The following is a 25,232-nucleotide window of genomic DNA, read 5'->3' as shown; positions in this document are numbered from 1 at the left end:
CATTGCAGCTCATCACACAAATGACCTCATTGTAGAAAGACAACCATCTATCCTAGATTGTAGAAACTGAGAGTAATCATGACTCTGAGGACTTTTAGATGAAATCATAAAATGTGAATTCAAGTTCACCAATATCCTATGTCTTTTACCTTAAATAAGAAGTTCAGGGTCATTATTTTCTGCTTCTGAGTAATTTCACCAACAAACCTATCTGGAGAGGGACTCTAAAATTTTTTTGACATGTCTGCTATTATGATGGCAACCATGCTTTCTGTCCCTTCTCCAGTCTGTGTGCTATAACCAATGTTGAACTCATTCTTTTCATTTAACTCTAGTTCATGCAATTTCTCAACTTTTAGAAATATGATTTCTTGGGCGTTGCTCAGTAGCTAACAATGTTTTTAAGGATGATTGTACCTAAGATTTCAAAACGGTTGGGCAATTTATAAACTTCTAAAAGGGGATTTGTGTTATTTTATTTAAATATGGGGGAAAAGAGAGATTTTAACATGTTTATCCTTTTAAAAAACATGGTAATTATTATTACTGTGTAAAGGACACCATACCATGCAGTGTTTTCATAACTTTTAATAATAAGATGTGATTGAGTTTATGCCCATAAATATCCCGATATTTTGGTATAATTTTTAAAAATAAAATTTCAAAACTCTTCAGTTGTGGATAAAATAATGCTAAAAGTTTTCATTTTCCAGTAGGCCTATGTACTATGAATGCACTGGACAGTGATCCAACCCTCAGCTTTGAATAGAACTTGTCACATAAGTAGGCATTACTTTTAATTCTCCTGAGATTTTATTTCGGTGTCCCTTCTATTTTTTTTTTTCACTCCTGGACAAGGTTAATATGGTACATGCCAAACTGGTGAGCATATTGGGACAACTGGAGAGGAGTAAAATGGCTTGTATTTGGCTGGGTAAATAAGCTAGAAACCAGAACAGTGACAGATCCTTGTTTTTGCTGACTTGTCTTGAAATACCAGGACATCAGCTAGGGTTGGGGTGTAGCCCTGAAAGACTCAATCTGTCCTTCCTAGAAATACAGCTGAGAAGGGCACTGCATCCTCTCAGCTTATTCTGGAACATCCAATAAGACCGTCAATTGACAAATATTTGCTGAATGCTCACTCTCGGCCCAGGGCTGGAGGAGGTATCAACATGGAAGAGTAGTAAAAGATACAGTGAGGATCCCTGAAAAGAAACAACAGTACATTCAGTTTAGTTGTTCTAGAACATTGGCGAGTGGAGCTTCTGTCAGACTCTGTGTAATATGCCACAGGTAAGAAAGATATTAAAACATGGGTCATACCCCTAATGAAGTTACAGCCTTAGTTAAGGAGATGGACTCATCAACAGATAGTTTCAGTAAAAGGTGATATGTACTGTGTGCTCTGGTGGCAGAAGCAAGGTGCTGCCACTTCTTAGGTCTGGGAAAGGCTGACTAGGGAATGATGTCTAATTTGAATTTTGACCGAAGAATTATTTATTTAGTAGTCACTAAAATTCTGCACTCTTCTTTGGTGTTAAGAGTTCAAAGAAAGAGAAGATGGTATCCATCTTTGAGGAGATCATGGTTTAATTTAGTAGATAAACAGATTAGGAAACTCAGCACACACACACATACACACACACACACACAGTGCAATAGGGTGTAGCTATAACAGAGTTAAAGTAGGAGACCAAAAGAAAAGAGCTGTAGCTTTTTGGAGGGAGTCAAGGAAGGTAGCCTACTCAAACTGTTGGTCAGTAGATTAGCTCTATGAATAGAATGATATGAAAGTATAGGGGAGGGAACAGTTAATTCTGCCTAGAAGAGGGCAGGAATTGCTGAAGACTTTATGGAGGGGGCGGCATTAGTTTGGGATTGTTTTCAGGTAGGGTTAATGAGAAGAGAACAGAAGGGAATTCCAAGGCATGAAATGGCATGAATCAGGGCAGGGGGGATATGAAAGGGTATGGTGTGTCTAGGGCACCAAGATCTAGTTGGTGTGTCTAGAACCTACTGGGCATGGAAGAAATTAGAGGAAATCAGGTCAAGAAAGTGGCCCGGAGCCATGTGAAAGCCAGGGTCAAGAATCTGTTGTTTTTTTGTTCCTGAAAGACAGTGAGGGGCCGTTATTACTACAAATTTTGAAAAGTTATTTGAGCCATAGAGGAAGAAAGGATTGGAGACGAGGAAGTTTAAAGTTATGGTGCTCAGCAGTGACAGACAATATATCAGAAAAATCTGGGAAGCTTTTGCAAAATACACAGGCTGTTTTTTCCCCCTCCCTAATCTTCTGTCTTTTCCCTCACCTCAGCCAAGTCTCTGATCTGATACAGGGTGATGGGAAGGTAAATAAGGATATTTTGAAAAGCTTGCTAAGTGATACTGATACATCCTGCCTTCTGCCATTGCATTAACCCAGTCAAGAGATGTTCATGGAAGGCTGAGACAGTGGAGATGAGAGAGGACGATCTGAACGGTGCACATAAATTGGGATTGGTATGATGGATTGGAGGTGAGTATGTTGGAGAGGAAACATGATAGATACTTGAGTATCTGGTGTAAGCAACTGAGAAACTATGAACTGAAATGAGCTCAAGGAGAGGAGCAGCATCTTTGGACAAGATCATGGATTCAACTTGATACCTGTAGAATTTGAGGTGTCCATGGGCAGTTAGTGACATAAGAAGCTGGAGTTCAAGAAAGTTTACAACCATACATACCTGAGTCAATTATGAAGCAATAGAAAATACCATATAATGTTTTAAAAAGACAACAAAAACGCAGAGACGTTAGAGATGTGTATTGGCTGGAACAGATGGGTAAGTCTTCATGGAGAAGTAAGACTTGAGTTGCATCTTAAAGCACTAATAGAAAATTCAGCTTCAAGAAATGGGATTAAAAGTGGAGATCATTTACAAAAAAAGTATGGGAGGGAGAAAGAAAAATGCTGTTTCAAGAGGGCAGAAGAGTAACATAAAGGGCTTCATAATAAAACTGAATATACTCTCATTTATTTCTCACTCCTAGCTGGAGCCATTATTAGTTGCAATTTAGAGATGAAGAAATAGGTTCAGAGAGGTTAAACAAATGACCCAAATAGTTCCAAGGGAAACAGAGTGACTTGACTCTAGAACCTTTAAATCTAGAGTCTTGTTCTGACCATTAGGTTTTGTGTCCTTAAAGGCAGAGTTCTTTTCTTACATATTCTTAAATACCTCCTGGCTAGTGTGTAGCCTGAAAATAGAATAGACTCTCAAGAACTATTTGCTGAATTAAACTTCTCAAAAAAATTTTTTTGTGTGTGAATTGGTTTAATTATTTACCATCTATACTTAAGGCTAAACAGGGAACATAACATTGTAGGAACAGAAAGTATCATCATGATTTTCTAATCTCATCAGCTCATGTTATAAGGGAGCAAGCTAAGTCTCAGGAGAAGAAGTAATTTGCCTAGAATTTCACAACCATGTCACATCTACATATCATAAAATCTCCCATCTCTTATCAGCAGTGTGAATCAGGACCTCCATCTCCATTCTTTTTTTTTAAACTAGGTCTTGTCTCACATACCATTGAATCCAAGAGAGTCATATATGCAAAGTGTGAGGCAGTCCTCTGAGCTCTACAGAGTTAGTTGCAAATGAGACATGTGGAAAGGCCATAGAAGGTTATTTGATAGATAAGATCTTTGACTATCTTTTTAATCATCCAGTCTAATCATTGTATATAATGGCTTGAGTAAGAGAAGAATGACACAGGATTTAGACATGGGATTTAATGAGCGATTCATCTGAGAAAAGAACAGCAAGTAAAAGGTTAAGGGAGGTAGTGAATGTTTTGATGTGTTGTGATGGGATGCTATGGAGTCACCTTTGTTTTGCTCTTTTTAATGTTTTAAAATTTTTTAAATTTTTAATTTTTTAAAAAAGATTTTATTTATTTATTCATGAGAAACACAGAGAAGGGGGGGGGGCAGAGACACAGGCAGAGGGAGAAGCAGGCTCCATGCAGGGAGCCTGACGTGGGACTTGATCCCGAATCTCCAGGATCCGGCCCTGGGCTGAAGCCAGAGCTAAACTGCTGAGCTACCTGGGCTGCCCTGTTTTGCTCTTTTTTAAATGGAAAAACATAGTCTCACCTGCCCAGGACAGATAAAGAGGAGTACCATCCCCAGGCTGGAGAACTGATAAGGTAGTGGTGTGAGCCATGGTGGAAAGATCCAGGGCTGGGATTCAAGACCTCTGAGGGCACTAACAGGCTGTGAGATTTGGGGGCTCTCCCAGATTCCTCATCTGTAAATAAGAGGATTAGATTAGTCTAGTTTTTGTTTGTCATTTGCCCCTTCTCAACTAAACCCTTGCCCAAATCTGATGAACCCCTCCTTCCCAGCAAGTGAGGTGAAGAAATAACTTAAGCGTGCTCTATACCACCATGAATGTTGGTTCCCAAGGGTGAGCAGAGACTCTGGGGCCACATGAACAATGAGTGGCAAACTCCCTGCTCAGCCAGCACCACCAGGGTCCAGGTAGCCTCTCTGGTCCCGTCAGCCTGTCCTCCTGAATGGACTCTACTTCTGGCCCTCTGTGCTTTGCCTCCACTATACATTCTTGATGATGACCATTCATTGATATCACTCTTCACCTGCTTATCTCATCCTGCCCCTCACATTATATCCCTTTGATTTCTTAATGCATTTTTTCTTTTAAAATGTTTATTTTTTAATTTTTTTTTTAAAAAAGATTTTATTTATGTATTCATGAGAGACACAGAGAGAGAGGCAGAGACATAGACAGGGAGCCTGATGTGGGATTCGATCCTGGGACCAGGATCACGCCCTGAGCCAAAGACAGATGCTCACCCACTGAGCCACCCAGACATCCCTTAAAATGTTTATTTTTAATTAACATATGGTGAAATTGACTTGCTTGAGTATACAGTTCTATGATTTTTAACACATCTATCTATAGATTCATGTAATCATCACCAAAAGCAAGATACAGAATAGTTTCATCAACTCCAAAAAGTTCTTTCATGCTCTTCCTTTGTAGAGGAAGTCTGGACATTGTCCCTGACAATGCAGAGATGCTGAAAATCTTGTAAAAATGGGGTCATGCAAATGGAACTTTTTGAGAATGGCTTCTTTCACTCAACATAATGCCTCTGAGGTTCATCCACATTGTTGTATGTATCAATAATTTGTTGTCTTTTTTGATGCCGAGTGGTTTTCTGTTGTATGGATATACCACAGTTGGTTTATTCATTCACTGATAGTAAGACATTTGGATCATTCCCAGTTTGGGGTAATGACGAACAGAGCTGCTGTAATATCCACGAATGAATGTTTACATGTGCATAAGTTTTCTCTTCTCTAGGGTAGATACCCATGCCGGAGAGTGCTTGGTTGACCCCTTTCATACTGATTGCCTCCCACTTATGAACCTCAGTTTCCCCGACCCTGGAACTCTTGACACTGCAGTCACAATTACTGCCTTCCCTCTTCCTCAGATGAGCAGGCCCGTCGGCCTGTGCACTTCTGGCTCTGTGTCTTCCATCCCTCCCCACTTTTTGGCTAGGAGTTCCCAGCATGTGACAAGACTAGAGCCCATATCCATTAGTCTAAATCTCTTTTGGCTCTGAATTTGCCAGGAATCGGATCATTACCCCAGTGTGGTGGTACCCTCTGCTGGCTGATTCGCAACCTGGCTTTCAGCCTGCTCTGAGGGAGGAGTGGTAGGTGCAGTGGGAGAAAGAAAAGTAAGTGGGGGAGGGAGGTAGTTGTGGCACGCTACCATTGTAGTGACAGCCTGACAGGGACACTTCATGTATTTGATGCTACACATATAGATAAATGCTGTAATATTTTTGTGGAACCCTACAATATTGTGCTTGTCTTCTCAATTGTAGGCAAAGATGGGCTGTCTGGAAAGCTGGACTCAGCCTGGAGCCTGCTACCCAGATTGCTATTTTGTGAAGACTTCCGCATACAAATGACTCAGATGGAAACATTCAGAAATGATCTTGGAGGGCCATCTGGTCCTTGCTGGTTCTAAAAGCTTCATTCAGCCTGGTGGATGGATCCAGTACAAAAGATAGTGAGGGCCCTTCATTGAGGTTTAAATGTGTTCCACTGACCGAGGCAAGAAACTGACTTTAGAGATAGCTGATGCCAATGCTCAGGCCCTACTGATGGTGCTTCCCTCTTCTAGGTCAGTGGAAGTCTGATGAATGTTTAATTGATGATCATACAGTTCTATGGAGCCTTGGAAACACACACACACACACACACACACACACACACACAGTTTTGCATCATCAGGAAGCATGTGTTCATTTGTTTGGGTGTCTGAAATGGGTGGGAATTAGGCTGACCCAGCATGTCAGGCAGTGAGGTCTATCAGAGCCATGGGATCATGGTGATGTGTCATATTTAATTTGTGAAGACAGTGCTGCCAACCTTGCATTTTGGACAGTGGTGCTGATGGGCTTGCAGTGCACTCACTGGCCGCTTGCCTTTTGACCTGAGATATGGCTGCGTGTTCTGTGGCCAAGGCACAGGGGGTGCCCCTGCTGAGAGGCTACCTGGCTTGGTTAGGGATGGAGTCCTGTGTTCTCAACCTCATCTGTGGGCTCTGACCAAGTCCAGACAGAGACTGGGCATGTAGTGAGAGGGATGCTGAGCACCAGGGAGCATGGGTATGAGACAGCCACCTCATCCAGCCAAGCGTGTGAAGAGCCACTCCTTGTTGTATCTTTTGTTTCTCTGGACTCTGGCTTTCTCTTCTGACAGTGGCATGAGGGGAAGCATGTGGGCTTCCTTTAGTTTATGCAGACAGAACCACAAGACGTCCTGCCTTATGACAGTGTAATTCATGCTTTCGTGCCTTCTTACTCCCTAGGATGAGAGGTTACGAAGTCCAGGGGCTGACTTTCCATGTACCCTCAGCCTTAGCACAGCACTGAGTACTTGGACACACAAAAGGGAACTCATGAACAACTAGAGAGAGAGAGGCATGGTGTTTTAAGGGCCCATAGGTGGGGTGAGATCTAAGCATTGAGACCATGGGGAAATGATTTTCCCTTTACCTCAGGTAAGCTGTCTTTCTTGTATTCCCTCTCAGTATAGATGCTGGTGGTCCACATTCAGTTGTTTCCATCTTTCCAAGACTGTGGTGCTCCAGGAGACCGGCCCTATGGAAGGGGAACAAAGAAAGATCTAGAATATCGGTCAGATGAAGTCCACCGGTAAGTCCTTTCCTGCGAGTTCAATGTTTTGTTTCAAAAACATACCAAATCACTACAAAGGCTGCCTCGGTACCCACTGCCTCTGCCCCGAGACACAAAGAGAAACTTCTTCACAGTCAAAAGCAAAGGTTTATGTTTTAGAACTTTTTAGGCTGCTCTATGTCTGTTCTATCAAAATGGCCCTGCAAGCGATGTGTAACTTTGGATGGAGAAATTTAACATTATTGGTGTTATGAACACCTGCTGAGGCTTGTGGTCTGTAAGAAAGACTCAATAGGGCTCTGGAGTTCACCATCTTTCTTCAGCAACGTTTTCCCTCTTATCCTCTCAGGATCTCAGGATACAAGCTTTCACGCAGAATCTTGGTGTGTCTTTGTGAGTGGTTTTCTAGGGACTTCACCTAGCACTATCTCTTGTGGTGTTTGTTGGGGCACTAGAAATTTCCATGCACTCTTGCAAAGTTTACTGGTGATAGATAATGCAGTCCCTGTATTTCTTCTTTTTTAAAAAAAAATTTAGTAAAATATATGGCATAAAAATTACTATCTTAATCATTTTTTAACAAAGTTATTATAATAGTATTGACGATATTTCCTATACTGTACTTTTCATCCGTGTGACTTATAGTTGGAAGTTTGTACCTCTAACTCTCCTCCCTTCCCTGTTATCAACCCCCACCTCCCAATTTTCCTCCCCTTTGAAAACTACCAGTTTGTTCTCAGTGCTTATGAATCTGTTTCTGTCTTTTATGTCCATTCATTTGCTTTGTTTTTTTTAGATTCAAGATACAAGTGAAATCGTATACTAGTTGTCTTCACAGTCTGTTGTCTTGTGACTGGCTCCTGTCACTTGGTATAATATCCTCCAGTCCACTCATACTGTAGCATGTATGAGGATTTCCTTCTTTTGTAAGGCTGAGTAATATTCTGCTGTATGTATATACATATCTTATTTATCTATTCATCTGTCAGTGGACAGTTGGGTCACTTCTACTTTTGGGCTGCTGTAATAATTCTGCTATGAACATGGACATACAAATATCTCTTCAGGACCCTGCTTTCAATTGTTTGGATATGTACCCACAAGTGAGATTGTGGAATCACAGGGTAGTTCTATTTTTAAGTATTGGAGGCATCACCACACTATTTTCCACACTGGCTACCCTGTTTTACAAGGCTTCCTATTTCTCCATACCTTTTTCCAATGCTTGTTTTCTGGGTGTTTTGTTTTGTTTTGTTTTTGAGTAGCAATCATTTTAAGGAGTGTTAGGTGGTATCTCACTGTTTAAATGGTCATTTCCCTGATGAATGGAGCTATTTTCATGTACTTACTGGCCATTTTTATGCCTTCTTTGTAAAAATTCAAGTCTTTTGCCCATTTTTGAATTGAGATTTTGTTTTTGTTGTTGAGTTGTAAGAGTTTTTCATATATTTGGGATCCTTCATCAGATAGATGATTTGCAAATATTTCCTTCTAGTCAGTAGATTCCTTTTTTGCTGATCATGTCATTTAATGCATAGAAGTTTTAAATTTTTATGTAGTCTGATTTATCTTTTTTTTTTTCTTTTTCTGCATGGCTTTTGATGTAACATCCAAGAAATCATTGCCAAATCCAATGTAATGAAACTTTTCCCTATGCTTTATCTTAAGTGTTTTATAGCCTTAGGCCTTACATTTAGGTCTTTGATTTATTTTATGTAGTACCTGTCTTTCCCCTTCCTTAGACAGTGAATTTCCTGAGCACAGAGGCTGTGGCTGTCCATCTGCATATTCTTGGCACTTAGGAAATACCTAGAACAGAGTAGGTAAATCATAGCTGAATGAAACAACTTTATCAGACATGATGAGACTAAACCAAAGAATGTATTAATAGTGATTTACATTCTCTGTAATAATTATAACACACTGCCTTGGGGACCCATAAAGAAATCTCTAAATTAAGAAAGTAATACTGCTTGCAAGGGCTTTTTGGCATTTTATTTATTTACTTTTTCTTTGAGGATATTTAATGGAATATTTGAATATTTGTCATACTGATTGTGTTCTTATCACACTGACCTTGAGTGCCTTCCTCATGAGCTCTGTGCACAGTTAGCTCTAGAATGATGAAACTGCAAAGAGATTGTTTCTCCTATCCACATGGGCCCCCAAAATGCTAGGTCAATCAGTGGAGGAAGTGGGCACTGAATCGACAGCTGACCAAATCCGTTTCATGACCTAGGGCAAGTGTTTTCCCACATCTCCAAGCCTCCTTCAGTTCCTTCATTTATAAAACAAAAGGGCATGTATGAGAGTCTTAGTTCTAAAATTATCCGTTTGGGTACCAGTGGTAGGATCTTTCAAATAGAAGTAGAAATTCAACCACCTCCAGGAAGAAACCGAGACAAGATGGACCACAATCCGGCTCGCAGGGAACTTTCCCACCCCAAAGATGATCTGAGAGTCAAATGGAGAGAAGGCTATACCCAGTCTCTGGAGTTATGTTCCTGCTTGCACCACATGTGCTGGCAGGGAAGGCAGTGAATTGTGAAAAAAGTCCTAATGTTGTTGTCATTGCATCAAGGACATCTCTCTGTTTCAGACATTCCAGAGCCAGTTGTCTTGTATGTGGGTATGGGTGTGGCACAACCAGTTTGAAAGATAAGAAGGCTCTTGGTTACACAATTAGTTGAAGCCGTGAAGAACCTCCCCTCCCCCATCCCACACATCCCACATGTTTCCTGCTGAGTTTCAGCCATGTTTGAAAGACAGTTATGGCTCTGGCCTCACTGGACTCCTTCACAGGGTACCCCTCCACCCCCCGCCCTGTGTGTACTGGTCTCTGCCACAGCCATTCTTGGACCTTTCTGAGACGGGGCACTGGGTCATCTTTATGGTGCCCCTCAAACAGGAAGGCCTAGCAAGGGCTTCTGGGAAATCTGGATTCTGATCTCTACTCTTTCCATCTAGGTGAGGTTTGGGCAAGTGAATGACCCTCCCAGGGAATGGGTTTCGACAAGTGTGAAATAGTAGAGATTTTATCTACTGTTTTATATAGAGAATTGGGTTGGCGAAAGAGGGAAGAGTGGAAGGATCTAACTTTATTGAGCACTTTTCACATGCAAGGTACTCTGCCGGCTGCTTATGCAATTATTCTGTTTAATGCTCATCTTAGGATAGGAAAATCAATGCTCAGAGAGGTTAGGTGACCTGTTCAGAGTCACACAGCTTGTACACCGCAGAATCAGGATTCTACGGCACATCCACTGGATCTAAAGCCAGTGTTCTTTCTACCACATTATTGGGCCTTGGCATGGAATTAAGTGGGTGTATTCGGCACTGATGGGAACCCCCTTTCCCCTCTTTCCACTGTTGCTAATTTGCTTTCTATAGGCTGCTAAGAAGGAGAATCTCAAACCTTGAGCCTTCTGGCTTTTACCTTTGCTGAAGACCAGATGCCAACTATTTTTCCCAGAGGGCATATTTTCTACAGAAAGAAGAAACTTTTGTTCAAATTGTCAAATTTGGGTATAGGGTGGCGGGTGGGGGGGGGGGGGATGCAGTGTAAAAATTGCCCCAAAGACGAAGATCTAAGTATAAGTGAGCATTCATTTATCTGTGGTTACAGCTTGTCATTGTTTCTTTTGCTCTCTTTTCCTTTTTCTAAACATATTCTTCAAAAACTCCTTCTCACTGGGGGCCCTGGTGAGTGTTATGGTGTCCAGATTCCTGCTCTGGGGCCCTGGATTCACAAAGGCCAAGTTGACGTCCATTCTGCATCTGGCTTATTTGATGCCAGAGGAGCGCTGAGGTCTCCTGAGAGAGCCAGGAGAGATTTGCCTCCTGCAGAGGTTTGGATAAGCCCCAGCTAATCTCCATGGCTTCTTAAGGGCACACCTGCTTGTCTGCCAGCCAGCAGCCTCCTCGCTCATTTCCCGTGGGACGGCTGGGGTCAGAGGGCCTCCAGAAAGCCTTTTATCCCCCACCACCCGGCCAAGCCCCCCTCAACAGCACCTGGGTCCACACATAAGACTTTCTTTGAGGGGAGGTCTAGATGTTGTCCCTCCCAGAGTGGGGGCTGGTCCCCTTTCCTTTTTGAGGCAGCTTGCTTGTTCCTTCCTTCTAAATAAGCATTTAATTCAAGCTTTATCATTCATGGCTCAAACTTTATCCCACTGGGGCTAAGCTGATCTGAATTAGTTTCTGGGCTGCTGAGCTGTGAACACATAGTAGGTGCTCAGTAAATAAAGAAGATGTCTGATTGTGATCTGTTTGGGATTCCATGAAAGATCCACCATCTGCCTTCCACCTGTTTCGCTGCTGGGATGTGAGAGTAACACTGATAATATAACACGTCAGAGAAGTCAAGTCATTTCTGGTCAGTCGTGGGAGTTAGGGATTCTCTCTTCCTTCCTTTCCCAAATCACATTGTCCTTCTTAATTATCCTTTAGGAGTGGCTAGTAATGAAGTTGATTTGTATTCTACAAGCATTCTGCTTAAGTCAGGGACTGTTGTTTGACATAGGAAGCTCCCAGGTGTTGCTTGCTTGATCTTTCTTTCTTTCTTCTTTCTTTCTTTCTTTCTTTCTTTCTTTCTTTCTTTCTTTCTTTCTTTCCTTTCTTCTTTCTTCTTTTTCTTCTTTTCTTTCTTTCTTTCTTTCTTTCTTTCTTTCTTTCTTCTTTCTTTCTTTCCTTCTTTCTCTCTCTCTCTTTTTTTCCTTCCTCCCTCCCTCCTTGTCTCCCTCTCTCTTCTTCCCTCTCCTGTCTGTTATTTTTTGTGTGTAAAATGGAAGCAGAGGTCATTTTTGAAGAGAGTACTATTAATGGCAATCTGTAAGGGTATTGCTGAAAAGAAGTTTTCAAAAAAACTGTAATCCTCTCTTCCTTTGAACTCACCAATTGTTCTGCAGGTTTGTAATTCCACTTGTCCCTAATTCCACTAATATTTGTTAAGCCCTTATTCTAAGTCCCTGGGCTGAGTAAGATGGGATGAATCCAGCCCCATGGAAACCAGTTTACCTAGGGAGATAGGCCATTGGAATTACATGATACAGCCACGTGTGGGTTGGTGGCATATTTGAGTGTTAAAGAAGGGAGTGGGATAAAGAAACATTTATTCATCTGTTTGTGGGCATGATATCACAAGCTTCTACATACTTCAGTTATTTTCCCCAAACCATACCAGGTACACAGCATCATCCCCATATAAAAGATGAGGAAATAGAAGTTCAAAAGTTTGAGTCACTTGCTAAGTTGGTTGTAGTGCAAAAACTATAGCCTGGGTGATATAACTAGTATTTGGAAATCCAGGTATAATTTGAACTTCACACTGGATCTGAATAACCCTCAGATTCTATCCTATTCCATTGACACAGAAAAGCACCTGTCATGGAGGCAGAGAATTCTGTGTAGGGAACCCCTTTAAATAGTTAATACTGTAAAGTGATTTTTATTATTTTATTATTTTTAAATTTTTATTATTTTTAAAGGGGGGAGGCACATAAAGATAATTTACCGGCCAGCTGCAAATCTTCCCTTGTAGTTTGGATTGTATACATAGCAGGGTATGTGGTGACTTGAAACTATGAGGTTTAGTTATTTTAGCTGGAGCATGCTACCTCTTCCTCTGCCTGCAGCATCCTTGTTCGGATGCTTCCTGCTTGTGGAAATGCTTTGGCATTGTCTCTTGCCTGATATGTACACAAATAGATGTTCCACACCCCCCTTTTCCCCAGTGGAGCGCACAAACAGCAAGCAGACAGACACTATCTGAGAGCCTGTAGCTCAGTGCCCATAATATTGTGGCAGAAAGTAGAAAATAAAGCAGCCAGTGCTGGGTGCAGGATAATAGCATAATAGGATAAGTGTGAGAGAGTCAGGAGGCGGTAATGGCCCTGGAGATGTAGAAATTCTGGGAAAGTAGGGCGGTATAAAAGCGGAGACACCATCTGTGGGATCCAGGCAGTTGTGAGAGACTCTGAATGACACAATATGGAGATCTGTTACACAACACACCAAATAGTAGTAAAGTAATCATCTGGCCTTACAATCGCCAGACACTGTTTGTTGGAAATGCCACCTTCCTGGCCATCACCACCAGGGTAGCTGCAGATAAATGGCAAGGGTATAAATTGCCTCTTCCTCCAGCTAGATAAGATTAGAGAAAGTGGGAATCCCAAAAATTGATGTCTCTTTTCTTCCTTCTGCACTTAACCAGCAGTGGGCACAGGGCGCCTGGGTGGCTCAGTGGTTGAGCATCTGCCTTTGGCTCGGGTTGTGATCCCAGGGTCCTGAGATCGAGTCCCACATTGGGCACCACATGGGGAGCCTGCTTTTCCCTCTGCCTGTGTCTCTGCCTCTTTCTGTGTCTCTCATGAATAAGTAAATAAAATCTTACAAAAAAAAAAAAAAACCGCAGTGAGCACGACACATGCCCTCACCCCATATCCCTCAAGGACAATAAACAGGTAGATCAGAAAGGATTGAGACAGAAACTCCACTGTGCTGAATGTACACATGTAAAGCAATGATTGGCTTTTTATGTAGATCATCTCATTTGTTCCTCAGTGTGCTTCTTTGAGGTAGGTAGGGCATGATGCCAATTTTAAAGATGAAGACACTGAGCTTCAGAGAAGGAAAATGACTTGACTCACACAAGTTTACCTGGTGGAGGAGCTGCTACATGCTGTGTTCTCCAGAGGCGGACCAATCTGTGGGTGCATTGTGTCTGCTCATCTGCAATCCTTTCCCAAATAGACATTATCCATGAAAATTTCTTTTGACATGGAATGCTTCTCTTTAAGTCTCTGGAAATCTGGAATAAGCTAACCAACCAACTACTCAACTAATCAACTTTCAAGTCATTGGAATGATTCTTCTGTATGCCAGTTTTAGGCACAAGCAAGAGAGGAGAGGCAAAGCACTTAGTTAAGGAATTTCTACTCTACTGCCCGATGACTGCTAAAGTTGACAATGATGACCTAAAGGTGTGGCAAGGATCTAAATCTATTAAAGGAGGCCCAAAGAAGAGCATAGAAGAAAGAGTACTGGTTTTGAATGTTGTAAGAATATAGGCGTGCGTCCCTATGCAGCCACACAGGTCCTGCTCTGGGCAAACTGATCACTGTAACCTCAGTTCCATCAGCTGGAAGGTAGGTGTGTGGTATCTCGAAGGTGGTTGTGAGAAATTGATAAGCTAGTGTGTGGATAAATCACCCAGCACAGGGAGTTACTCATCAGACCTGCTGATTAAATCCTAGTTTCCTTCCTAAGGCAGAAGAGTAAGTTTTAATCACAGGTAGAATGAAGTAGATATTACTCATTTTGAATTTTTTCCATTTTTATCACAAGTGCCACATCTGTGAAATGGGTCAAGAGGATTGGGGAGACACAGAGCATTTGCATCTGCAGAAGGGTCCTGACAGCATGCTCCCAATATGGAGTTTTAAGTCCCGGCAATTGACTCTGCCTCCTGCATAATTTTTGCTTCTTTTGGTATAGGTTCTCAAAACAATATGTCATCTATTGAACAACAGCAACAATTACAATAAAAATATGGAGATGTGAGCAACCCACAGTAGAATTTGCCAGTTATCCCCTTAATTCAACAACCCAGCTTTCTCTGAGTGGACTTAGCCAAGAGAAGCATAGGGCATAATATGACGCTTCAATCTCTATGCCTCTGCAATTCCCTGTAATCCATTGTTCTGTGCCTCTAGCCTCCACCAAGACAGCTCGATGGCCTTTAGAAATATGTGTCCTTATTTCTATGCATCCAGATGGGTCAAGTGCACACCAGTGACCCTGACATGATGAAGACCACGAGGAAGAGAAAGGCATAGGTAAACATATTTAGTTGCAGTTACAAGTGAGCCCTATACAGAGCTGTGTGGCATAGATTTAAGGCCACTGTTGGACTTTGTAATGTGTCAGCATTGGTGTGAGTCTTGGGGTAACCACTTACAAGCCTGGGATGTTGGGAATATGGCTTAACTTCTCCAAGCTCTCATTTTCTTAAGAGTAAATTGGACCTGGCTCATGTAATAAGTTCCCAGTAGGTTTAAGTCATTAAATACAATTTGCTTGATGTTTATCCTGCTGTTCATAACTTCACTTAACCACCTCCCAATCTCTTCAGAGACTGAGGTATGCTTTATTCCCAACATTCTCAAAATAGTTCATGCTCTCAGTGTTTTCTCCTTGAGTCAGCCAGATGGGCACTAAGCTATTTGGGGCTTCTCAGTTGCAGACAACACAATAGCTGTAGGACCACCGCTGGCTCCTGCTCTTTCTCTCTCCCTCATTCTTCCCTCCTACGAAGGAAGAAGGTGTCACGGGGGCAATGCCAGTGTGGCAGATGTAGGGCTTCCTTCAGGAGACCTGAGCACGGAGAGCATTTTATTTGAACTTGCAATGATTTGTTTCTCACTGCAGACATTACTCTTTAGCATTATTGATCTCCTCTGTCTACTGAGCCCCGTCAGACGTCTTTGACCCTGGTTTGCACCAGGAGCAGTCAAGGGGCCGCCTGAGACTGTCTGGCATTGTGATTGAATTCAGCTTCTCTTAATGTTTGCATATGCCATGTAGTTCTGCCTTGAAAAGGTTTGTACCATTGAGGGTGGGCTCCAGGGTCCATCTGCATCTTTCTGTCATACTTCTCACTACAGTAGCAGCTTCTGTCCCCTGGAATCTTTTTCCTGTGTGGCTTCCACTGTCCCAGGGAGGGAAGGGCGCTGGAAGTTTGTGTCTCTTCTTTAAGAAGTTGACCAGTATAGTTTCAGAATGAAAGTAGGAGGGGCTGGAGAAGACATTAGTGAATCAGCACATAGAATCGAAATGATAGGGTGAGATAAAGGGAAGAAAGGGGAGTCTATACTAAAAGTCAGGATGCTGTCATTTTTCTTTGTGTCTCCTTAGAGTTGAAAGTTTTCCTGAATTACTTTCTAGGGTGTTCATGAGAAAAGATGTCAGGGGAGTTTTTTCTTTACCTTTACCATTCAAAGAACAGGTAGGGATATCAGTGCTCCTCCACCTCCCACACAAAGTGTTCTTGCCCATCAAACATCTCTACCCCAGCTTGCCACGTTTCATGAGCTCAAATCCATTTCTATTCTCTTTTAATTTGGATCCAAGCCACCTGCCCTTTGTACTGTCTCATGATTATTGCTTCCAGACACTTTAGGCCCTAAGGTCACTCAGAGAGAAGAGTAATATCCCTGGGGGAGGTAGACTCGCCCTGCTTGAAACATTTAATTTTCATAAGAGAGTGATGATAACTTGAATAAGGAGCAAGTATATTGCAGAGAATTAGGCTTCTGGACCACAGAGAAAAGATCAATAAAGGCTCTGTGTGCATGGAGAAGTAAATCAAAGAGTTGGGGTAATTACTTAAGAAATTTGCTCCAAAGCCTCTGCTCAGGAGGGGCTTAATTTGATTGCTTACTTTAAATTTATTGTCCATTCAATTCATCAACTCAATCAGATTCTACTTGTATAGGCCCAGTCTGTGTGTGTGTGCGTGTGTGTATTTTTCCAGAAGGGTGGAGACAGAGTGATGATCATCTACCAATAATCTAATCTTTATTCTAAAATCCATTTCATTGCAGAACGGGCAATATTATCAAAATTGTGAACAAATCAGTGTGTTACATTATGGTTCCTAGAAGGTGAAAAACAAATAGTTGGCTACCACACCATAACCCTTAGAGTTTTCTCTGTATGATATAATCATTTTATGTTTTTGCTGGCATGGCTAGCACCAAGCATCCCAGTGCATCACGTGCACTCTGTTGCTTTAACTTGTTTCCATGGCAACCTCAACATTCTCCCACAGTAACAAAATTTAAATATGTATCTATGAATTTGAAGAAACATAAAACCCTCCTAGCATCAGTCTGTTTCATATAGTGTTCTGAGATAATTTCCATAATAACAATTACTGGATATAATTTCATGAGATGCAATCCATCGTGAATCTTTTCCTTGAAATGCACAAAATAATCAGGCTCTTTCATAGGCAAATGGGTGAATGCCCTATTTAGTTATTTATCACCTCTGGAATGGATGTGTATACCACTGTGTTAGGCTTATGTATTAGTTAGGGCATACTCTGGTAACAAATAGTCCCTAAAACCCATAAAGAAAATTTTAAAATAGAAGTATATTTCTCCTTCTTTTTTTTAATTTTTTATTTATTTATGATAGTCATCAGAGAGAGAGAGAGAGAGGCAGAGACACAGGCAGAGGGAGAAGCAGGCTCCATGCACCGGGAGCCCGATGTGGGATTCGATCCTGGGTCTCCAGGATCGTGCCCCGGGCCAAAGGCAAGTGCCAAACCGCTGCGCCACCCAGGGATCCCATATTTCTCCTTCTTATATAGCCAAATGAATTATTTCTAGTCCAGAGTAGCTTTCTTCCATGCAAGGATTCCTGAGCCCTCATCAGGCTGGTAGCATCTTGCCTAGTCAAGTTTTGCACCTACCTGATAGCAGGCAAAAGACAGTTGTGATATGTGCTATGCTACAAAAACCTTAAGGTGAAGTGTGTCACTTCTGCTCATATTCCATTGACTAAGACTAGTCCTATGGCCACACCTACATATAAATGGAGCTAGAAAAAGTAGTTGCTGGCTTGGCAGGAACTTCTCAGAACACCTCTGCATGAGAGAGGGAGAATCATGAGTGTTAGTAGATAGCTAGCTGGCTCTGCCACTGACTGTGTAGTTAAACAGAAAGGAGAGGAGGACATGCTTCAGACACATGAGAGGTTCATAGTTTTGGGGGAGAAAGTCATGTAATCTGTAAGTGCTGTAGTAAAAAAAATGAGCCCAGTGGCCTGGGAGTGGCTATTTCTGCTTGGCAGGATTGGGAAGGTTGGTGGCACTGCCTTTATGGTAACTGTATCTTGGGCTGATAGGGAGAACCATCTTATAGTAATTTTTAAATAATAGACTTGCTTAGAAGCATGTGTGTGGGAGTGGAAGGCCGGAGGAGATGGGAATGAACAGGAATAATTAGATAATGTCATTGTCCTGGTGGTTCTTAAGCGATAAGCTTCTACTTGTCCCTTACCCTCCGCATGCCTTATCACGAGTGGGTGACCTTGATGAGACATTTTCAGCACAGTATCTGTGGTTCCTTTTAATCTCCTGTCAGTTGCTATCACTGTCAGCATGACCTAGCTCCAGTGAAAAATTCAGCTTTCATTTCAGCCTTCCCAAGAATGCTAAATTATGACGAAATGTCAGGATGGGAGGAAGTCATAAACTGTGGACACACTACTTAAGGGGGTGATTAAAGGACACTAAGATCTCTTCCTTCAACATTACAAGGACTAAGAAGACCTGTATTTTGACCTTCTGAATCTTCTTACAGTCTGAGTTGCTATAACTTGTCACTTTAGCACCATCTTTCTCTCATACTGGTTGCTGGTATACTCTAGCCAGATGAATTGCAATGGACATTTACTTGCCTGGAGTAGGAATGACTTCCAGTTGCCTGTCTACCAAAAGGCATAAGACTCCAGACATAGCTTTCACTGGTGAGTGGGGGCGATTGGTGGGTTTGTGGTTGTGATGTTCTTTGGTGTCTGTTCATGAAACAGATACCAAAATGAAATGGTCTCCATGAAAATGTTTTGAAAAGTTACAATGACTTCAGTACAAATGAAAGAAGGTACAGAATAATTGTTACCCGTATTTCAAATGAAGACTTTCCCTAGTGACATTTATTTGAAGCGCTTCAATCAATCTCTCTAACCTAAGGAAAAGCAGAAATTGGATTTGTGTGAAACATTTTTAGTGATTCTATGGAATGCTAGTCAACCACAGTGAGCATAGCAAGAGATTGAGATGGATTTAAAAAAAAAAGACATCATCCTTAAGTATTTGGAGTTTAGGAGACACTAACAAACACAAAATAACTGATAAAATATTAATGCAAATATATAAATAGGCAATAGAAATTGAGGCAGGTATTCAGATAAATTGGATCAAAACCCCTTACCTATGAATTACTATATATTTTTATATATTTTCTCATACAACAGATTAGTTTTCTCTTTATGAAAGATTTTTAAGGAAGCTTGTGGCCCTTAGATTCTTTGCTTCTTCTTTACTCCAAAATAGTCTCTTGACAGCTGAGTCTTTCTTTGTATAAATCTGTAAGTGGATAGCTGAAATGGTGTCCCACATCACATATTCTTCTACAGGTCTTGGATTCTAAGGGTATGCACTGAGGATTTGTTCTTTTTATTATGATTGCTTGTGATATACCTCACATTTGATTAATTGCATGGTGGAAGCTTTAATCATGTTACGACCCCTCTGTCCCCCGTTCCCTTTCCTCTAAGCTCTTGTCTACCTTCCATCCTACACTTTCTTCCCTAGACTTTAATCTTTCCACATTCAGTTCTTGGAGTAAAAACTGTACAGAAATACCCATGAGAGAGATTTGAGTTTCTAGACCTCAGCAAAGACCAAATCTCTTTTCATTTATGTCTGTTACACTAATGACATACTGGTTGAACAATATAATGTTTTTACTGAGGCTTTATTTTCAGTTTTGACTGTTGATGGGATAGGTGACCCCAAATTTCTAAGGCATGGTGGGGCCTAAAGTTACTTACCTCAGCTTTGTCCAGGAAAGGATTCCACTAATGATAGATATTTCATTTGATGAACTGGGGCCAGGGAAGCTTATCATCAGGGCTCTGGGAGCACAGAAGAACACTGCAAGGTGTATGGATCACTGAGAGGGTGACTGACATTGTTTCAGGAGCTTCTCCATGTACTCAACAGGAAGCCTCTCCAGGAGGGATGGAATGTTCCAGTGATGTCCACCTCATAGAATAATCTCATGATTTTCTTGTGAGGTCATTGAATTTTACGATTCCACAGTTGTAGGTGATTTTAGAAGTCATTTAGCCTTCCTTTTCAACAATTGAAAGACTTCCCCATATGGTATCCTTGAATAAGGGCCATTCAGCCTCTGCGTGGACTCTGAAGTCATGTCACTAGGAACATGCTGTCATTTTATCTCTCTCCCAACTAATTATAAGTTTCAAGAAGAGCTCTGAGTGGGTAATGTTAAGATCAACTGGCTAATGTAGATACCAACCAGAGTTTTAATTATAGCTGTGGCAAATTTTCTGCATTTAGTGTTGATGAGGATCTACAGACTGTTAACTGTTTTGATAATAAGAAAGCAACCTGCAGTGTTGGAAAAGAAAACCTTCTTTAGTATCACATATATAGCCAATTCAAGGCCTTTTTCAAACCTCAAATGCCCCTATTCTGGAGATGTTTGAATGTGGATTGACAACCAGTCTGGAAAAGAATTGGGACACTGACTGACACAGATATCGATATCCAGTAATAAATTCTTATTCTCATCCTTTTTTGGGAGGGAGGGGTGTCATATTCTTTTATTCCCTTCTAATGCCCGTTCTTTGTTTTCTCCTACTATTCTTTCCAACTCTGGTCTCTTCTCCTCTACATAGTCACCTTTTGATTAACTGCAACAATTAAAAAGTCTAGACTATCTTTACCCAGTATTATCACACATATTACTAATATGGAATGTATGTATCTTGGGGGAAAACTAATTATGAATTTATATCCAGCAAAATCAGTTTTAGAGGGATGTGCATGTGTGTGCACACGCACACATGCATTTGTGCCTTTGTGTGTGTAGAGAGGAATTATAATGTTAATCAAACACTCACATTTTAGAATTACCATCCTCCAAAACTTCTCTGTAGCAATGCTCCTCTACATTTAGGACCAGCCATCTACAATACATCATGCCTTAAATTTCTGTGGCCTTAGGAATAGGTATAAAATATGTCGATCATGAATGTGTTGCTTTTAAAAGTCCCAGAACATCAACACGTCTTATTATTCAATGTCACATTGTTTTTGCAGCTCACCTGGACTGGGCTGTGTCACATCTTGTGCAGATCAGCTGGTGGCTGCTTTCAGGGCTTACTCAGGTATCTATTTATCTAGCTAATGCTAGGAAAATGGCAGTGATAAATAATCATGTACTTCCTGGGAGCACAAGTGTATTTCCAGGGGTCAAGCGCATTGAGTGGCCTGCTGACGCTCTCTAAAGGAGAAATCAGGAGCCACAAGGTGGGACAATAGAAAAAGCTGAAAGTTAAGTAGGAGGCAGATTGGGTCTGAGCTGGGAGGTGCTGAGTAGCAGGACCTTGTTCTCTCGTGCTTTCTAACAAATAGTCTTTCACAGCAGTGCATGAACTTGGTGAACATATAACCTTGGAACCTAGTAGTGCCCGCCCTTTGAGAGGGGTCTGGGTCCTCTGTAGCTGCTTGTGTCAGAGCGAAATGTGGTAGAAACCCTAGAAGAAAGCTCCTTCATTGTTCCTGAGACACGTTTTTGTCATCTTTCTCCCTCAGAGGCATTTTCTGTAATTATCTACTTTGCCACTTAAAAAGCCCTTTTCTGGCATTCACTAATGAAGCTCATAGTTCCATGGATTGTGCTCCCCATTTTTCAGAGCTCGGGTTATTAGATGCAGAGAGGTTAGGGTAATTGCCCAAGAGCAGACTGTTTCAATCTGAAATGAACCTAGACATTTAGGATGCTAGTTCTAAAATGTTATATTCACTTTCTGGCCCCCAATTGCAATTCTTTTATGTGTGGCTTATGGAGTAATTTATTTATTCATTCAACACACATTTACTGCATATCATTTTGTAGTAGTTAGATGGTAGGGAGATTGATATGTAATATATAATGTGGTCTCCACCATCAAGGACTTCACACTGAAAGGAGAGAGAGATGTGAATAAAAATAATTATAACATGGCATGACTGATGTAGTAAGAGAGGGATAATAAGTGAACAGGTGCAGGTGACATGAGCCCCAATTCTGCCTTGGTACTGAGGAGGCTAGAGGAGGTGGGCAGAACCCTGAAGGGTTAGCAGGAATTTACCAGACCATCCAAAAGGGGAAATGGCATCTCCATAATGAGCTGTCCAGGCAATGTCCAGTGACATCCTCTCTTCTTTTCCTAGAAATCTCCTTGCCTAGAAGGTCAGAACCAGCTGATGTGAGTTGTTTCATTGTCCCTCCAAATCAAAGTATCTCTGTATCTCCATCCGTCTCCTCTTCCTTCTTGAATCAGAAACTAGAGCACCTGCTGGAGCCACCCCATGCAAGCTGTCCATATTCTCTGCCCATTCATAAATTGTTCACAACTGTCTCTTGAATCTTTGCTCTTTCTTCACGTGTAAGTTCCAGTTGGATAACAAACAAGGGGATCCTTGTCTGGGAGGGGAAGATTCCTTTGAACTAACATTCTCTCTTGCCTCCCTTTTGTTACTAACATTTTCAAAAGGTAAGTCTACAGTGATTAGAGTCATTTTGCTGCCAACCCTTGTCATTTGGTTTTACCCTCCACTCTTCATGGGGATTGTCTCCCTTGTCTGTACTCCTTACTGTGCCACATCCTGGTTGTTCTCAAGGCTTCTCTACTTTTCCATCATGGTAATATTTGACATGGCTAGCTGTTACCAACCTTTCTTTAACACTCTTTGCTCTTGCTTCCATGACACAGCATGCTACTGCTTCTCTTCATTGTTCTCTTTCCTTTGATTTTCCCATTTGGGTTTGATGACTCTCATTACCTCTTTTTTGGGTACTTTTATGATTTTTACTTCTCCTGAGTCCTAGTGTATGTCAGCTTGCCTTATAAACATTCTTTTCAAGAACTGTATCTGATTCATTATGACAAAAAAGCAGTGTGCAGAGTGGTGGGGAGCCCAGTCTGAGCCAAACTGCCTTGGAATCCTGGTTTTGCTGTGTGGCCTTGGGTAAATTACTTAACTTCTCTGTGCTCAAGTTTTCTTACCTGTAAACTGGGGATAATGATACCTTTCTCACAGTGTTATTGTGAGAATCCAGTGAGTCAAAACATGAAGTGCTTAGAATAGTGACTGTATCATGGTAACAGTCTAAAAGTGTTAATTAAATGTATTTGCATCTACAATGGCACTGAACTCAAGAATAATATTAATATTGCTTATACATATATATTTAAAAGGTAAAGCATTATAAATAATAAACATTGCATAACTTCATTACTATTATTGAGAGGTTATTATTGGCAGACTGTGAACTAAGCACTTTTCTTGCTTTATCTCAGGTCTCCTCACAACCACTCTAGCAATAGGAGCCATTATGATCTCCGTTTTACAGATTAGATGACACAGTCTCTGAGAGGTTAGGTGGCTTGCCCAAGTTCAAACAGTGTGTGGTGGAGCTGACCTGACTTCAGGGTGAAAATTCCTTTATTTATTTATTTAATGTGGGCTTCATGCCGAGCGTGGAGCCCAACTCAGGGTTTGAACTCCTGACCCTGAGATCAAGACCTGAACTGAAATCAAGAGCCACTCAGGTGTCCCCAGGGTGATGGTTCTTAACTACTGTGCTCTTCACTGGTGTCCATGGTGCCAACTGACTGACATGTTCAGGAATGTTCCCCAGTGTCTTGCTAATTCCACAGTCATGACAGACTTAGCTTTCTTACTAGGCAGTGTGTGAAAAGTTAGAAAGTTTTACAGAGTGATAAAGCCAAAGTTGGGATTGTATTGCTGCACACCCACCTAGCTGATCTAATTATTTTTCTTATGCTTCTTTGGAGTCACTGTCAGATTTCAAGTATCCAGAGAGTGGGAGATCCTATATTTTGTTTATTTTATGTATCCTCCACAGTATCTGAGAGAGCTCTGTGTTCACATAATCCTTAACTGATACACACAACAGGCAAGAAAGTTGGACAGAGCTGGATCCAGTTAGCAGGACCTTGGTCACATGCTCCCTCACCCTCATCCTTACCTGGCATCTCCTCTAAGAAGACTTCCAGGATCCCATCCACTCCCATCACCACTCCTCCTTCTACCTACACATCAGATTGAGGCACCCTGGCCTTTGCCATCTCTCTCAGGGCTCTCTGTACATCTCTCCCTTAAATGACACAGTACAGTCCTCTTCAGTTTAGACTACTTACTTCCACTCCTACCACAGGTCAGGGACCTAGTCGATCCTTTTTTATATTCTCTATGCCTAGTAGTGCTTGGCACCTGGAAGGTTCTCAATAAATACGAATCCAGTAAATGAATGAAGGAAGCTTTTTAATAAGCTTTCTGGATCTCCCTAAGAATTTGCAGATGGCAGGAGCACTTGATTCCTTGAGATCTTTGCATAGAAGTGAGGAAAGATTTAGCCCCTCTGTGCATGTATTTTCTGAGTATAGATGGTGAGAAGTGTGTGGTTGGACATTGTCTAGTTACCTAACAGGGTTGTGTCTGTCAGCAATGCTTGCCGTCTCTCTGTAGCTGATGCAGAAACATCTATCCACATCTCTACCTCCACTCAGTGGAGGCAGCAATGAAGCCAATGCCTCTAGACCCTTTAGCCATTCCCCTTGACTGAGCTGCCTTTAGAAATGAACTCCCATTCCGAAGCCCACTTGCATTCCCCAGTGAGTCCTGCAAGTGCTATTTATCTCCATAGAACTTTTGAAACAGGAAATATTGTTGGGGCACCTGAGTGGCTCAGTTGGTTAAGTGTCTGCCTTCAGCTCAGGTCATGATCCCAGGGTCCTCTGATGGAGCCCCACATTAGGCTCCCTGCTTATGGGGAGCCTGCTTCTCCCTCTCCTGTCCACTTGCTCTCTCTCTCTCAAATAAATGAATAAAATCTTTAAAAAAACTATCAATTTTCCTGTGTGCCAATTCCAGTTACCATAATTATTGTTGATGTGTTTGCTTTCATAAAACCTTTCACTTATTGAAGCACTGTCGCATACTTTTCTTCATTTGGACAAAGCAACAGAGGGAGTTTAATAATAATGTTGGCACTGTAAAATGAATGATCAGTAATATTGCTGAGTGTCTGGTACCAGAATCAATACTTTATATATTGTTTCATTTAATTCCTAAGAGTTCTCTAGAGTTTGGGCTGATTGGATTTGAATCC

The 25,232-nt window shown here is 41.5% G+C and overlaps 2 long non-coding RNA genes across 2 annotated transcripts in view; both read left to right on the top strand.

Moving 5' to 3' along the window:
* The window catches only part of LOC140631136 (uncharacterized), a 214,310-nt gene that overhangs the window by 51,516 nt on the left and 137,562 nt on the right, over positions 1-25,232 (top strand). The window contains exon 2 of the long non-coding RNA XR_012028788.1: positions 7,125-7,248. This is a non-coding gene — a long non-coding RNA (uncharacterized lncRNA). The remainder of the gene's footprint in view (positions 1-7,124; positions 7,249-25,232) is intronic.
* LOC140631137 (uncharacterized) lies at positions 20,137-22,467 on the top strand. The gene is made up of 3 exons (XR_012028789.1): positions 20,137-20,599; positions 21,152-21,219; positions 22,268-22,467. It is a non-coding gene; the product is annotated as an uncharacterized lncRNA (long non-coding RNA).

The sequence above is a fragment of the Canis lupus genome, chromosome 3, assembly GCF_048164855.1.
Source record: "Canis lupus baileyi chromosome 3, mCanLup2.hap1, whole genome shotgun sequence".
NCBI lineage: Eukaryota > Metazoa > Chordata > Mammalia > Carnivora > Canidae > Canis > Canis lupus.
This window is presented reverse-complemented; position numbering and strand designations above follow the sequence as displayed.